Genomic DNA, 16,137 nt, shown 5'->3' on the forward strand with positions numbered 1-16,137 from the left:
GGACGTCATACTTAACTCCAAAATATACACAAGAAACTAAAAATAAAAGTCATACAAGACTAACAAAGGCCAGAGGCTCCTGACTTGGGACAGGCGCAAAAATGCAAAAATTGTTGTGTGTTTGTTTTTTCTACATTGGTTAGAGGTAGAAAAAAAAAACACACAACAATACGCACAATAAAACTCAGTTCAAAAGACAGTCTTTTTGTTAGTTCATTTGAAATTAACTTGAAAGTTCAATACATTAACGGGTATATTTTTAAACAATGAAACATTATAGAATCAATTTGCTTACACTGCAGCCAACATATCCATTTTATTAGAAAGTAACGGCATTATCAGAAGTATAGATCTAGAGTGTATGGTACTTGAGAAGAAGGACAGAATTGCTGAATATACCGTCTTTATAGCAATTATACTTTTTAGGACCGTAGATGTATTAGAAAGTTAACAATCTAGTTCTAACGTACAAAATGTACTAAAATATATAATGGAAAAGAAAAACAATTTTTAATTCTTAAAATAAGTTTCTCGTAGCTCTTTATCAAATGATTCTGACAAAAGAACTTTTCACACTATATCTCTAATGCGTCCCTAGCGCTTCTCTAACTTTTCTTAAACGGGAAAATAGGAAACGCTTAAAAAAAATATGAAAAAACAAGGATGTTGCAGCATTGATTATTTGGGGAAATATATGACCAACAGGTGTCTATAAGGAGTAGAAAATCTATCTTTGGTCAACACAAGTAATGTATCTACGTCTCATTTTCCTCTTCACATTAAATATTGATAGAATCAGTCAAAATTCAAAATTACAATGGCCACTCTAAAGAGTTATGAGATTATCTCTTAAAACACACACATGTGGCACAAGGAGGCGGGGATCGAGAACATATTCCTGAATTCCACAGAGTCCGTTCACGACTAGCTCACGTCCCCGCTGTGCCTCGTGATATTGATGAAGTTTCCATTCACGGGCATTGGAAACGAACATGGTCGGAAGATAGATTTCTGTTGTACAAAAACAATGATTGGGGTGTTCTGATGTATGCAACACATGAAAACTTATTGAATCTTAGACAATGTAAAGAGATATATTGCGACGGGACCTTCAGAACTTGCCCAAGGCCATATTCACAATTTTTTACCATTCACGGCCGGTACCGTAATAGGGTGATGTGTTTTGTAAACTGTCTAATTACTGATCGCAATATTGGTGACTATAGACATATTTTAGAGACACTGAAAGTCAAAATTCGACAAATCACACGGCACAGATGGCGCCCAAGAAAAGTCATCTGTGATTTTGAGCTCGCATTGATACCAGCAGTAGAAACTGAGCGTCCACGCGCTCAAATTAGTGGTTGCTATTTTCACTTCAATCAGAGTTTGTGGCGAAAAGTCCAGAACTTAGGTCTTGCGGCAAGTTACCGGCGACGACCAGCAGTAAAAAGCCTAGTCCGTAAAGTTATGGCCATTGGATACCTACCAATTGCTGTTGTGCGCCAGAAATTTCGTTTGTTGAGAACATCCCGTAGAACTCAGAGACTCTGCAGGCGGTATAATGGACTAAGGGACTTTCTTGACTACTTCGAAAGGAACTATTTGAACGGGTTGTTCCCTCCCCAGATGTGGAATGTGTATGAAAGAGATATGAACAACAGAACAAACAACAGCGTTGAAAGTAAGTGTTATCTTTTTATTTCAAAAGTAAATCTGACGAGAAAAAGGTCTCAATTTAAACTTCACATTCAGAATATGTTTTTACTAAAAACGATTTAGATTTAAATTTTCGCTTGGTATATAAATGCATTTCTACAGTTAAACTGATATGCAGGGGTTAGGGGGGCTTTAGTATAAGGTTTAAAATTTCGTAATTTTATTTAATACACAATTTTTCGTGTATTCTTTAATTATTAAACAGTCTCTTTCTAAAATAGTGGACACCATTTTACCCCCCCCCCCCCTTTCCGGCTACTGAAGGTGTAAATGATTTGATTTAATATGTATAAAATCACGTCAGTACAAGTATGTATAGCTGTAGCGTTTGCTTCTCCGTTCCATATTACGAATTTGGTTTTATGTTTAAGAAAATCTTAAAAAATATGAACACAAGTGCCACCAATACGTCTATATAAACATAAGAATATGGGATGGGATTGCAAACGGGACAACTCTATCTGAAACCTAATTAGGTAGTAAATTTAAGCAATTTAAGCCTTGACTCACACAGCAAAGTAAACTTTCAAGGGCTACAAAATGACAAGTGTAAAACAGTCATGTCAAACACAAAGAAGTATTTAATTATGTATCACATATTTTTACTTGATATTAATATCGTTTAATATTATTAATTATTATTAATATTGCAGGTTTCCACCGACTCTGGAATAACACTGTTTCGGTTAGACACCCTTCTTTGTGGCTTAAAAGACCAACAAGCAACTTTGGAGAACTCCGTGGAGGCTGTCGATAGGGGCGATCCAGCGCCGAAAATAAAAATAAAATGGCGAAATCTAGAAGCACGGATGATGAGATTGAAAGAGGAATATAATAATGGAACGAGAAATTTAGACCAATACTGGAACGCAGTGTGCTATGGAGTGGTTCAGTTTTGACACTTTGTTGTATTTTCTTTAAACATTGTGTAAATTTAAAAGTGAACTTTTTGATAAAACTATTTAGTTATGAAAACTACTGAATTTTTGCTGACAATTTGTGATATTTTTCAAAGATAAATAATTCCAAATTTGATTATAGTGTTTTGCATGAAAATATTTGATGAATGAAATGCATCACCAACAAATGCAAAAAAAAAAAATCACAAACGGATTAGTAACACATTTTTCTTCTAATGCAAATACAAGAACTAAATGCCGTTACACCTCCCCCCCCCCCCCCCCCCCCCCCCCCCCCAAAAAAAGCAAATACCACTTACACCAGGAAACGGACTAATTGGTACTGTATGTTTTTATTGTGTAATTTTTATCAAATCATTTGATATAATTATAATTGTTAAATGTTTATTTGGCCTATATCAATTTGATGATTTTTGGTCGTTTTCAACTGATTTTTGGTCGTAATCAACTGATTTTTATCGTGCTGTATACCACCGCTGTCTAAGGGAATCTTGGATCCAGAAAAAAATGTTTAATCCGGCTGTGGTTTTTGTTTGTTGCTGTATTTTCACACTTGTTTTTCTTTTATTGGTTTTCTCATCTGAATTGTTTTATACTGGTCATACTGGTAATTTAGGGGGCCTTTATAAAGCCCCCAATTGCTTTATTTTGTAATCCGATTCTCCATGTTGAAGATCATGCAGTAACCTAGCTATAATTGCTTACTTTAAACGACATGTGGTCTTCATTGGAGAGTTGTGTCGTTGGCAATCACAAACACATTGTCTTATTTTAATATGAATTAAGCGTAAACCTTGATAAGTAGTAAGCAATATTAATGAATAACAAGAGTAGGTAAGGAATCACAAGAATTTACAAAGAAATTATTTTTTAGTCCGACAAAATGTGTAATATAACTTAGGTGTCGTATCATACAGGTACCTCGATAAGTAGTAAGCAATATTAATGAATAACAAGAGTAGGTAAGGAATCACAAGAATTTACAAAGAAATTATTTTTTAGTCCGACAAAATGTGTAATATAACTTAGGTGTCGTATCATACAGGTACCTCTGTATTGAATATTGCATACGCACCCATATCGTGTTGGCAGTAATAAATCACTTGGAGAGATGTCTTGAACATCTAAGAAACAACAATCATAAAAATGAAATAGCAATTCATTCTCAATTTTATCATAAAAGAGAGGCGAAAGATACCAGAGGGACATTCAAACTCATAAGTCAAAAATAAACTGACAACGCCATGGCTACAAAAAAAAAAAAGACAAATAGACAAACAATAGTACACAAAGCACAACATAGAAAACTGAAAACTGAAGACTTGAGAAACACGTGATCCCATGTGCTCCGGAAGGGTAAGCACCTGCATATACATCAATCAACTTTAACCAAATAGAATGATCATAATCAATACGTCTTGCACAGGTTTATACTGAATCATTTATAGCTAAGCTAAATTTGGATGGTACTATAATAATATTGATTAATAAACAATAAATTTCCCTCAAATGTAGGAGCTTTTATAAGCTCCCGCAGGAAGCTATTTTGGTAGAATTGTCGATTTGTGCCATTGTGCTTATAGTAAGATGATTTCTTCAGTTAGAAGTAGAAATCTAACTTCCGGTTTTGTGTAAAGACACAGAAGGCTTAAGTTTGTTCGTTCGTCCTAAGGTCCGTCTTTTCGTCACTGGATCCGTTCACAGCTTTAGTTAACTGTCCGATATTTCGTTGAATCATTTTTCATGGAAAATATGGATACACATTTCCAAATAACAATTCTTTAAAATCTCCGAGTAGTGTGAACACGTGAAAAACAGTCATTTGAGACCGGAACTGATTATTGGAGGCCTCCATCTTTCATGATGAAAAACATGAGTGACCGGAAGTCACGTTCAGCTTACCTCCGATAGATGAGTAGGATCACTTTTCATTTGGTTTAAACTATTTTCAGCGGACTACTGTTTCTTTGGTTCGTCTCAACAGACGATTCAAATGAACCGAACTTACGGTTCGTGTTCCACTTCCGGTTCGACTGCGAAGTCGGTACGAGCCTCATAATGAAAGCATGCTTTCAAATCAATTCCTGTCATGCGACTTTCATCACATATTGCAGTACCCTCATTCCACACGGGACTTCCGTTTCAAATATAGAAGCAGAAATAACACTGAACTGTCGGACTACCGAACTGTCGGACTATTGAACTGTCGGACCATTGAACCGTCAGACCATCGAGCTGTCGGACCATCGAACCGTCGGACAATTGAACTGTCGGACTATCACTACGGCCCCGATTTTTTCTATATACCTTATTAATGTCAGTTAGTGATACACAGGGTTATCATCATAATAACGACAATCCAACAAAATTAATATAATTGATTAAACAGGAGTAACATCGAAGAATATAAAGAGTCCACTCTAAAGTAACTGTATTATGACAAAGTCAAAACCTTTCTTTCTAAACATTATTGTGTCTGGAATAACTTAATACACATAAAAAGAATGAATAATGGAAGGACAGACAAACGGACAGATGGACAGGGGGTAAGACCCAAAAGAATATAAAAATCATTGATTCAAATACAGGCATAACAAATGAACTAGAAATTTTTGTATTAGTGTATTAAATTAAAAACCTCCATTAGCATAAGTATGTAAAATATGTGTATAATTATAATACTGTTTTTTATCATGTTATACATGTAAGTTATTCTGTAGTGTGAATTAAGGTTTATGTACTCTCTTGGTGTTTTAGAGCTTAACATATGGATATTCAAGAGAAACATCCACAGTATTTCCTCTGGTATTCTAATAAAATTAAGAAAGGAAATGGGGAATGTGTCAAAGTCCAAAAAACAACCCGACCATAGAGCAGACAACACCCGAAGGCCACCAATGGGTCTTCAATGTAGCGAGACTTTCCCGCACCCGTAGGCGTCTTTCAGCTGGCCCCTTAAAAACATGTGTATACTAGTACAGTGATAATGGACGTCATATTAAACTCCTAATTATACAAAAAACTAAAATTAAAAATCATAGGAGACTCACAAAGACCAGAGGCTCCTGACTTGGGACAGGCGAAAAAATTGCGGCGGGGTTAAACATGTTTATGAGATCTCAACCCGCCCCCTATACCTCTAGCCAATGTAGATGAGTAAACGCATAATAATACGCACATTAAAATTCAGTTCAAGAGAAGTCCGAGTCCGATGTCAGAAGATGTAACAACAGAAAATAAATAAAATAACAATTATACATAAATAACAACAGACTACTAGCAGTTAACTGGCATGACAGCTCAAGACCTCAATTAAACTGATTGAAAGATTATGTCTTCATCATATGAATATCAGGCGCAATCCCTCCCGTTAGGTGTTAAGTATCATACTATCATAAAATATATGAGAAGAACATAACCCGTGTCATGACAACAACTGTTTTTTAAATAAATGTGTTTAGTTCCGATGCAAAGACTCTATAAGTGAATCAATATTAAAGCCAAAATATGCAATCTTTAATGACCTGACAACAGTATAGTAACTATATCCCTTCTTAATAAGTCTGTTTAAAGGTTTTGCAAGCTTTTGAGGTGAATACTGACATTTTTGTGCTTTGTAAAGAATATTACAATAAAAGATTGGATGGGAAATACCTGAATGTATAAGATGTCTGCATGTTGAGTTATATTTACGAATTATTTCCTTAATATACCGATGATAAAATTTAGGAAATGTTTTGACTAGTTTGTGATATCGAAAACCCTGGTGTAATAATTATTCAGTTATACATACATTTCTCTCGCTAAAATCTAATACGTTGTTGGATACACGAGCGAATCTTACAAGTTGAGATATATAAACACCATAAGATGGTGACAAGGGAACGTCACCATCTAGAAATGGATAATAGACGATACGAAATGAAAAATTATCTCTTTTATCATAAATTTTTGTATTAAGCTTCCCGTTAAAGATTTAGATATGAGGAAAGGGCAGTGGTCATTGTTAGTATTATCTTTTTTTGAAGTAAGTTCAACAGGATAAATTTCTTTAGTATACATACTGAGGTCGTCATTATTGAGAGCCAATACATCATCCAAATATCTAAAAGTATTGTTAAATTTTTGTATCAAGTGTTGTTTCGATGGGTCTTTGCTAATTTTAATAGTCATAAATTGTAACTCATATCAATACAAAGACAGGTCCGCAATAAGTGGTGCACAGTTAGTCCCCATTGGAATTCCAAGAGCTTGACGATATACGGAATCTCTTTAAAGCGAACAAAGATGTTATCAAGTAAAAATTCAAGCGCATATATAGTATCAAAGCATGTTCAATTGACATAGTTCTTATGTTTATTGCTACTAAAAAATTATCTAAAAGAGTTTGAACATAGTATCGAATTCATAACAGTGTGGCTATGGACATTGATTGGCGCACTTTAATATCCCATTGACTGGGACAGATTAGGTGAACGTTCGTCTATAACGCCCATTGCTCACGACGTCCTTAATATAAACATTTAAACCGTGGGGTCACCAAAGATTCTCAACGCCTATATAAAATAATTCGAAATACTAATCAGGAATTTGTGTTTTGATTTATATTGATTAATTAAACGTCCTTTACTTGTGTTTTTGTTATATTTCGACAATCAATTTTCATAATAAGATATCGCAAAGCCATGTTCTTTCAGAAAAAAGAATGACTTACTGAATGCATGTATTGATTGATTATCTTTTTCGGATTTAACAATTGCGATTGTCGAGTTATGTAATCTTTTAACTTTTATCTGGTCTAATTTTATTTTAGAACGAATGCATAATCCACTTTCAAAAGTTGTGCAAATACGAAACATAAAGACAAAATATACTTCTGCCCTGTCTTTTTCGTACTTGAAAGTTTTTGGATAGTAAGAAAGCTATTTGGATTAAACCTTGTGAAATTTGCATGCATTTACGTTATTGTATTGGCAAAATGTATCATTTGGTGTATATAGAAAACTTAAACTGTTCTGCTATACTGCTACTATACTTGTGAAAAACACTTGGCAACAGAAACGCATTCATCTTATCTATATAAAAAAAATCGACCCAATTTACATAGAAATGGACGTCTTCGTGCATTTGTGATCGCAAATAAAATATGTTCCGGACCTTATGAGTATTTGGACCATACGTGTAAAATACTCATATGGTCCGGAACACATACATGATATTCTGTGCGTTGTCGGTCGTCTATTAATTTTTTTCTTTTGTTGATGGATTTGACGTCTTTCTGTGAGTGATTATTTGTTCATGACTTAAAACTTACTTGCAAATAATTTAAAAACAAGACTTGATTTATAAAAATGTCCAAACAAACCATGATTTTTTTTAAACATACATCACATCCATTGCAAAAGGCTAAAATTCGCCAGGTCTTTAATTTCAACTAAGTGAGTTGACTAAATTAATGTTGCGGACCATTTTCCAATTTCCATACGGTATCCCTATTTATTTTCTCGCTCATCTTTTATGTTTGTTTTTTTTCATCCCAAGACCTCTTGGAGCTTTCATTCTATAAAGTGTGTATTTTGCTAATGGTCGAAGGCCATACGGGGACCTATAGCTTGATAACGCCTGTTGGTCCCTGGAAAGAATGTGTCTGATTGTCTATCACACTTCATATTCTTATTTTAACATGCAGTTATATCTATGATAAGAATGAAAATTGAATTGTCATCGAGACAAAATCCCAACCAAAGAGCAAAAAAAAAAGCCCAAGGCAACATGTAGATCTTTCGTATCAAGGGAATTGCTATAAATATATTTATTTCAGGTTAATAGTATTAGGCCATACTCAAGTTATAAAATAGATCTTGTCGTCAACTTTTGCAACCAGCTTCAATGTTTCTATAATGCACTGTTCATCTTTTTTTGGCTTCGACTTTTCCATTGGACAGACAATTTTGTTTTCGACTGTTTTAAAAAGATGCATTTTTTTACAAAATCATACAAGTAAGGAGTCTCTGGCCTTTGGTAGTGTTGTATGTTAATTAATGTTTGTTTATTTATTTGTTTAGGAAATAAGTATGACGTACATTTTCACTGAACTAGGACACTTTTTATAATAGTTTTTCGATATCGCTCGGGCAAAAATAATCACGAATATAATGCCTACCCATGTTAAAACTACAATAAAGTATAGTTTGCATCAATTATTTCTTGAACCTACCCTTTTTTTTGTCTGTGTTGGATTTGTGTGGCATTGAAAAAAACGGGTATAAACTACACAGTGCAGCTTCCAACAAGAATACAAGATTTATTGATTTTCAAAATGCGACCAAAATTAAAAATTTGCTCGCAGCGGAAAAAATTCAACAGTTTGATTTTCATTGAAATAAAATAATTGTTATGATTTACACACCGTTACTTTTTCCAATATAAATATTCGAACTATTTTGTTTGTTGTTTCCTTTATAAATTTACATCATTTTTAAAAAGACCACGCGTCTTCGATATTTGGAAGACTATAAAAGCGATGTTCATTATCTTTCTTCTGCTGTAAGTTTAATTTAGTTATTTTGTGTCATAATTGCCATCTCGTATGTTTTAAATTTGAATACAGAAGATTCAGGTTGTCTTATACGTCAATGATACACACACAAAAAAACGATAACAAATAAAATAAGGTGCAACATTCATTCTCCATGAAAAGAATACATCACATGGATGTAATTTTTGTAAGAAAAATACCAATTTCGTGAGAAGTTGTGTGTTGGACTAGTACTTGAAGAGCCAAGGCAAACTGACAAATATCTGAATGAACGAATCGATTTATGGTATATAAAAAAAAACAAAGCCCACATGGTAAGCATTGAATAAATAGAAGGCCACTCTTAAATGATGACAACGTAGAAGTTTTTGTTCTCTTAATCAATAAGATATTTTCAGAAATAACGCGGGTCCCTATTAACTTAAAAGTTTTTTTGGGTTTTTTTTACCATGAATAAACTTTTTTTTTATTATTATTATTTATTGATATCAGCTCTGGACATTAATATTCTTAAAAGTGAAACTGTTGTAAGTGATGGTATAACATTATTTAAAATAAATTCCTTAAATGATATGTGAAAAGAAAGTTTCATTTTATGTATCAAAATGTGTAACAAATGATTATTTAAATCCCCACTTGAAGGCCTCCGATAGACTGAGTGAGCATAAAATCATCGCCCACGACAAACAAGTTAAAGGTAAACTTTTCAGTACAATTACTAATAAACGTTTTACTGTCGACCACACTGTTATGAATTTCGTTCTATGTACTCGCATTCTGACTTTTTAAATGCACAGTTAATTAGGGATGTGAATTTAATAATGTTTGACATTTGAGTTAATCTATGATTAAACAGTTAAAGATTTAAGTTCAAATTAAGTTGTTGCACTTTTTAGATAACATAATTTGTAAAATGTGATACTTTCAAACATGTGTTTATAGAAATAAGAAATGATATCATTTCCAATTAGGCAACTGTACATCAGAGACCAAATGCCATATATAAGTTAACAACTATTGATCATCTTATGGCCTACAACAATAAGCAAAACTCATATCGCGTAGTCAGTTATAAAAAGCCCCGAAATGACAAATGTGAACATGATTCAAATGAGAAAACTAAGGGCTGGATTTATGTAAAAAAAAAAATGAACGAAATAATTATACTGCAGCAACTACACCAACTGAATTACAGGCCCCTCACTTACAGAATGTAGCAATATTAAACATGTTAACGATCGACAAACCCTTCCCTAACCTGGGACAGTGTAACAGTACATCAGATTTGTCTGCATATTAATAAAGAACTGTTTTGATCTTCACTCTAAGTCTAACATGTTTTTGTCTGCATATTTACGAAACTGTCTTAATTCTTATTTTAGACAGGTGTTTGTGTGCATGTTTCATGAAAATCTTTAATATAAAACATGTGTTTGTCTGCATATATATAAAGAACTGTCTCAGTCTTTACTTTACAACATATTATCTGCAAACTATGAAGAAGTGTCTTAATCCTTATTTCAAAACATATGCTTATCTGCATATATATGAGGAACTGTCTTAATCCTTACTATAAAACATTTGTTTGCCTACATATGCATTTAGAACTTTCTTATTTCTTACTGTAAAGCATGTGTTTGTCTGCATATATATGAAGAACTGTCTTAATCCTTATTTCAAAACATGTGTTTGTCTACATATGTATGGGGGAACTGTCTTAATTCTTAATTCAAAACATGTGTTTAACTACATATTTATGGAGAACTATCTCAATCCTGACCCTTAAACACGTGTCGGTCTGCATGTTTGTGAAGCACTGTCTTAATCCTTATTTTAAAACATGTGTTTGTCTACATTTGTATGGAGAACTGTCTTAATCCTTATTTCAAAACATGTGTTTGTCCACATATGTATGGAGAACTGTCTTAATTCTTATTCCAAAACATTTGTTTAACTAAATATTTATGGAGAACTATCTTAATCCTTATTTCAAAACATGTGTTTGACTACATATTTATGGAGAACTATCTCAATACTTTAACACGTGTTTTTCTGCATGTAAAACTTATGAATTACTAAAAATGCTTACTTTAAAACATTTGTTTTATCAGCATATTTATGAAGAACTATCTTAATCCTTATATTTGTTTGTATGTTTATGAAGAATGGTAATAATGCTTAATCCAAAACATGTGTTTGTCTGTAAGTTTATAAAGAATCGTCTTGATCCTTACTTTTAAACTTATTTGTCTGTATATTTATAAGGAACTGGCGTTAACCTTAATTTAAAACATGTGTTTGCCTGCATGTTTATGAAGAATCGTTTTGTTCCTTACTTTACAACATGTGTTTGTCTGTATAATTATGAAGAAGGACGCCTCCTGGTGCGGGAGTTTCTCGCTACATTGAAGACCCATTGGTGGCCTTCTGCTGTTATCAGCTCTATGGTCGGGTTATTGTCGCTTTGACACATTCCCCATTTCCTTTCTAACATTATTTTAAGACAATAACAATTAAAACCAAGGAGTAAACAAAGACTCACAAAACCAAGGGACATATACATCAACATTTATAAATAAGAAATAAGAAACAACACGAACCGGTCGTGTTATTTCTTTGTTCAGTTCGGTAATGATGGAAGATTATTATGACTGAGAAAGACAATCAGATATGATTTCTGACACACTTTTGTCATAATGGTCAATCAGCTCATGATGGCGACCGTAAAATTTCTTGAGTGATGACCTTAGTTTGATTGTTTCATAGCCCTGTCTTAGCAAATTTTGAGAAAGCAATATTTCGTTCAACAAAATCAACGTACTTTGAGCTAGCTCTAGAGTAACGTATCAATTGAGACACATATACTCCATATGCTGGTGCCGATTGGATGTGCTTGTCTAAATTTCTAGTGTGCGCCCATCCGGTCCTTTTAGCACTTTCATGTGTACATCTCTTGCCAAACTTTTAATAAAACTTATACCATAGGTTTATATCAGCAATGTCTTAGGCAAGTTCGACTATCAGTGCCGATCAATTAGTTTTAAAAGAGTAACGTTCATTGGAAACACTATATATAAGGAACATGCATTGGTAGCGCTGTCATGTGTACAATGGTAGCGATGTCATGTGTACAATTCGTGCCAGAATTTTATGAAACTTAAATCATAGGTTTATATTAGCAATGTCTTTGACAAATTCGAAAATCAGTGCCGAACAATTATTTTTGAAAGCGTTAACCTCTTGGATATATTGATTATATGGAAAATTGGATTGTCGGCGTTCTCATGTGTGCAATGATTACTGCCAGAATTTCATAAAATTTATATCAAAGATTTATTTAAACAATGACGTTACGCACGGTATTCGGTCTATGATTTGTCTTTGATTTTTAAGAAAAATGAGTGCTTATCAAATATTTTAGCGAGTTATGCCCCTTGGAAATATGCATGTTAATGGAAATCACATGGCATTTGCTCTAAAGCCTTTATTTTTCTAAGATATTAAAAAATAAAGTAAAAGAGTGCTGATTTTAGTTATTGTTCTTGTACTTTGGATAGATAAATATGTGCAACGCTACGGACATCGAAACTATGTTATTCTATAAAAGAACTGTCTTAATCCTTACTTTAAAAACATTGTTTATAAGCATATTTATAAAGAATTGTTTTAATTCTTACTTTAAAAACATGTGTTCAAAAGCATATTTATGAAGAGTTGTCTTAATTCTTACTTTAAAAACATGTGTTTATAAGCATATTTATAAAGATCTGTCTCAATCCTTACTTTAAAACATTTGTTTATAAGCATATTTATGAAGAATTGTCTAAATTCTTACTTTAAAAATATGTGTTTACTTATGAAGAACTGTCTGAATCCTTACTTTAAAAAACATGTGTTTATAAGCCTTTTTATGAAGAACTATGTCAATTCTTACTTTAAAACATGTTGACTGAATTTGTCTGCATGTAGACGAAGCACTGTCTCAATCCTTAATACAGTTCTAATAGAACCGACACGGTTTTTAAATGATCAAATCTTGGCTTTGGAAGCCACAGGTAAAGGTTAATCCATCATGGATTCGAACGCAAAAATGCTTGAATTATTAGTGATAAGAAGGAAATGCACTCAAATACAATGACAAATACTTAACCAGTGATAAGTTTAAAAGCCTTCAAAGCTTTTTCTTAGTTTATGTAAATCATTGTATTTGATTTGAATTCTTATTACAAATAACACTACAGAATATATTATCATTAAAAAATAAATATTGCACCAAGTTCTATTGGTTTTAAAAAGTAACGGAAAGGATGTAAAAAGGGTATTTTTTTGGTTTTTTCCTATCCCTGTACTTGTATAAAAACATCGCCCAATTTTGATGAAAGTGCTGTAAAAGAGGTGTTTGTTTTAAATTTATTTAAGATGAGGGAAAGACAAATTATAAATTCCATTAGTAAAAATTACCAACCTGACAAAAATAAACTAAAAATCAACTTCTCTTGTTTATTTATCTCTTAAATAACATCTGGGAGCTTATGTAATACCTTTAAATATTTGCTCAAGTGGAATGAAATTCGATTGATTAATATAAGTACTGTATAAATACTCGACCCCTACAACCCAACTGACAACCATTGAATCACAAAAAGGGCCCCACGGTATGAAATATTTGGGGGGGGGGTCCTTTAAAATAGGAGAGGGGTTACAAATATTATGAAGTCTAAATGCACTTTCAAAAATGCTCACTTTTATCGTTTTGGTTTTTTGTTGCACTTCAGTGTTTCTGTTGATTCGTTGTTTTTCTCTTATAGTTGGAGTGTTTCCCTTGGTGTTTGTAACTCGGATTTGTTTTCTCTCAATCCATTTTTTAATTTTCGAACAGCGGTATACTACTGTTGCTTTTATTGAACACCCTGATAATACACTGATGCAATAGGCATCTCCTATCCATGTTTTTGAACAGCTGTTACTGAGGAGAAAAATTCAGAATTTTATATATTTATGAGACACTTGCTGTTTCGGAGTTATTAATTATAAATGTTGCTGACTGCAGGTATAGGTTTTTAATTCTTTTTTTTTCCATATCTTTCTAAAACTTTCAATAGGTTAAAGTTTGTGTAAAAATATAATTCATTTAGTTCATTTCCATTCCATGAATAAACTTAGAAATTAGCCACGCGTTGATGATTAGAACTTGTTAACTTTACAGTGGTGGTAAGATATTCTACGAGATGGATTAGTCGAACGACAGTGCATTTTACTCACCCACCCCAGAAAAAAGAAGAATGTTTCACCAAGTGAAGTTTTAGGTTTGTGACTTTCCGTAGTATCGGTAACCTGTTATTTGTCAATCTCCGGCGCAGATCTCACATCCGTTCCGTACTTACTTCGTATCACTACAGGGAAAACGGTAGTATTACATTTTCCCAGCATTAGGTTGGCCTTTTGTGTACCCAAGGCAGATGAAGGAAGTCAAATTAGGAGCGCTGTGATTGGATGTAAGGGTACAATATATTTTTTTTAATTATCTATGAATAACTGCAGTGTGTAAATTTACAATATAAATTTTAAAACCTATTGAAATATTTTCTAGAGAATTATTCGAAAAGGCTTCCAAAATTTCAAAACTTTGGTGTAAAATGACGGTGGGCATGGATAACATAAACAAGCTCCGTTGGAAATTGGACACGATACTATTTGGCTTTAATTTTTAAAAAAGAATAATAAATTACTAACACCACACATAACTGTTTTATCCAGGTTTTTATTATAAAAAGTAGTAAATTTAGGAATTGTTAGTATTGTCGCCTATGGCAGAATAAATAGTACCGTTTTCCCTACACTAAATATTGTATTGTAGTATACGGAAAGGAAACGAGCGCTGTACGGAGATTGGTTATTTGTACAAACGTAGGCTGATTGCAGGATAAAACTGTCTAGATTGTATACAAACCACAGACTGATGACAAGAAAAATGAGAAGAAGAGAAAAATACAAGTTTTTTGTTTGTTTTTACTTTTTCAAAAACAAAATCGAGCTTTAACACGAAAATATAAAAGGGATCCGCGCCAATATCAAATTTGAGAAACATGAAAACCTAAACGAAGAAAAACCAGTTGAAAATGATAAAGATGATAGAAGGGTGTATGAGACAGCTTTTATCTAAAATTCCTAGAAGGGAAATTGTAACAAAACTGACAACTTATGATAAATTTACTAGAAGTTGTTTATTTTCGACTTATGTGTTTAAATTTAAACTTTTTTTTGTCAATATATACGAATTAAAACATGTATCTTTCTTCTTACTGTGCCATATGCTAATTCTTGTGTACAATGTTATCTCTGCAATCAGTGTTAAAATAGATGCTTTAAAAAGGTGTATGTTTGTTCCTCAATGGAAATTATTCATTTTTTTTTAAATATGTATTCCTTTAAAAAAAACTTCTTTTATATCGCATTGAAGAGGTTTATGTTGAAGTAAGTGCTTAAATTGGAAATAAACTCATCATATATACCAGGATTGAAATTTTGTATTTACGCCAGACGCGCGTTTCGTCTAGTCTACACAAGATTCACCAGTGACGCACCAATCTAAAATTTTAAAAAGGCTAAATAAAGTACGAAGAGCATTGAGGACCAAAAATTCCTAAAAAGTTTTACCAAATACATCTAAGTTTATATATTCCTGAGGTAGAAAAGCCTTCGAATTTCAAAAATTCAAAGTTTTTTTAACACTTAATTTATGAATATGATCATATCAATGATAATTTATGTCAACACATAAGTGCTTGGCTACTTGGTTGGCGATATCCTCGGGAGGAACAAAAACTCCACCAGCAGTGGCATCGACCCAGTGGTTGTAAGTAAACTCATCATAGATACCAGGATCAAATGGTGAATTTACACCAGACTCCATAAGACTCGTCAGATCAGAGTCTAAATGTTAAAAAGGCCCTTCTGTGT

Source organism: Mytilus edulis, chromosome 3, assembly GCF_963676685.1.
Source record: "Mytilus edulis chromosome 3, xbMytEdul2.2, whole genome shotgun sequence".
In the NCBI taxonomy this organism is placed as follows: domain Eukaryota; kingdom Metazoa; phylum Mollusca; class Bivalvia; order Mytilida; family Mytilidae; genus Mytilus; species Mytilus edulis.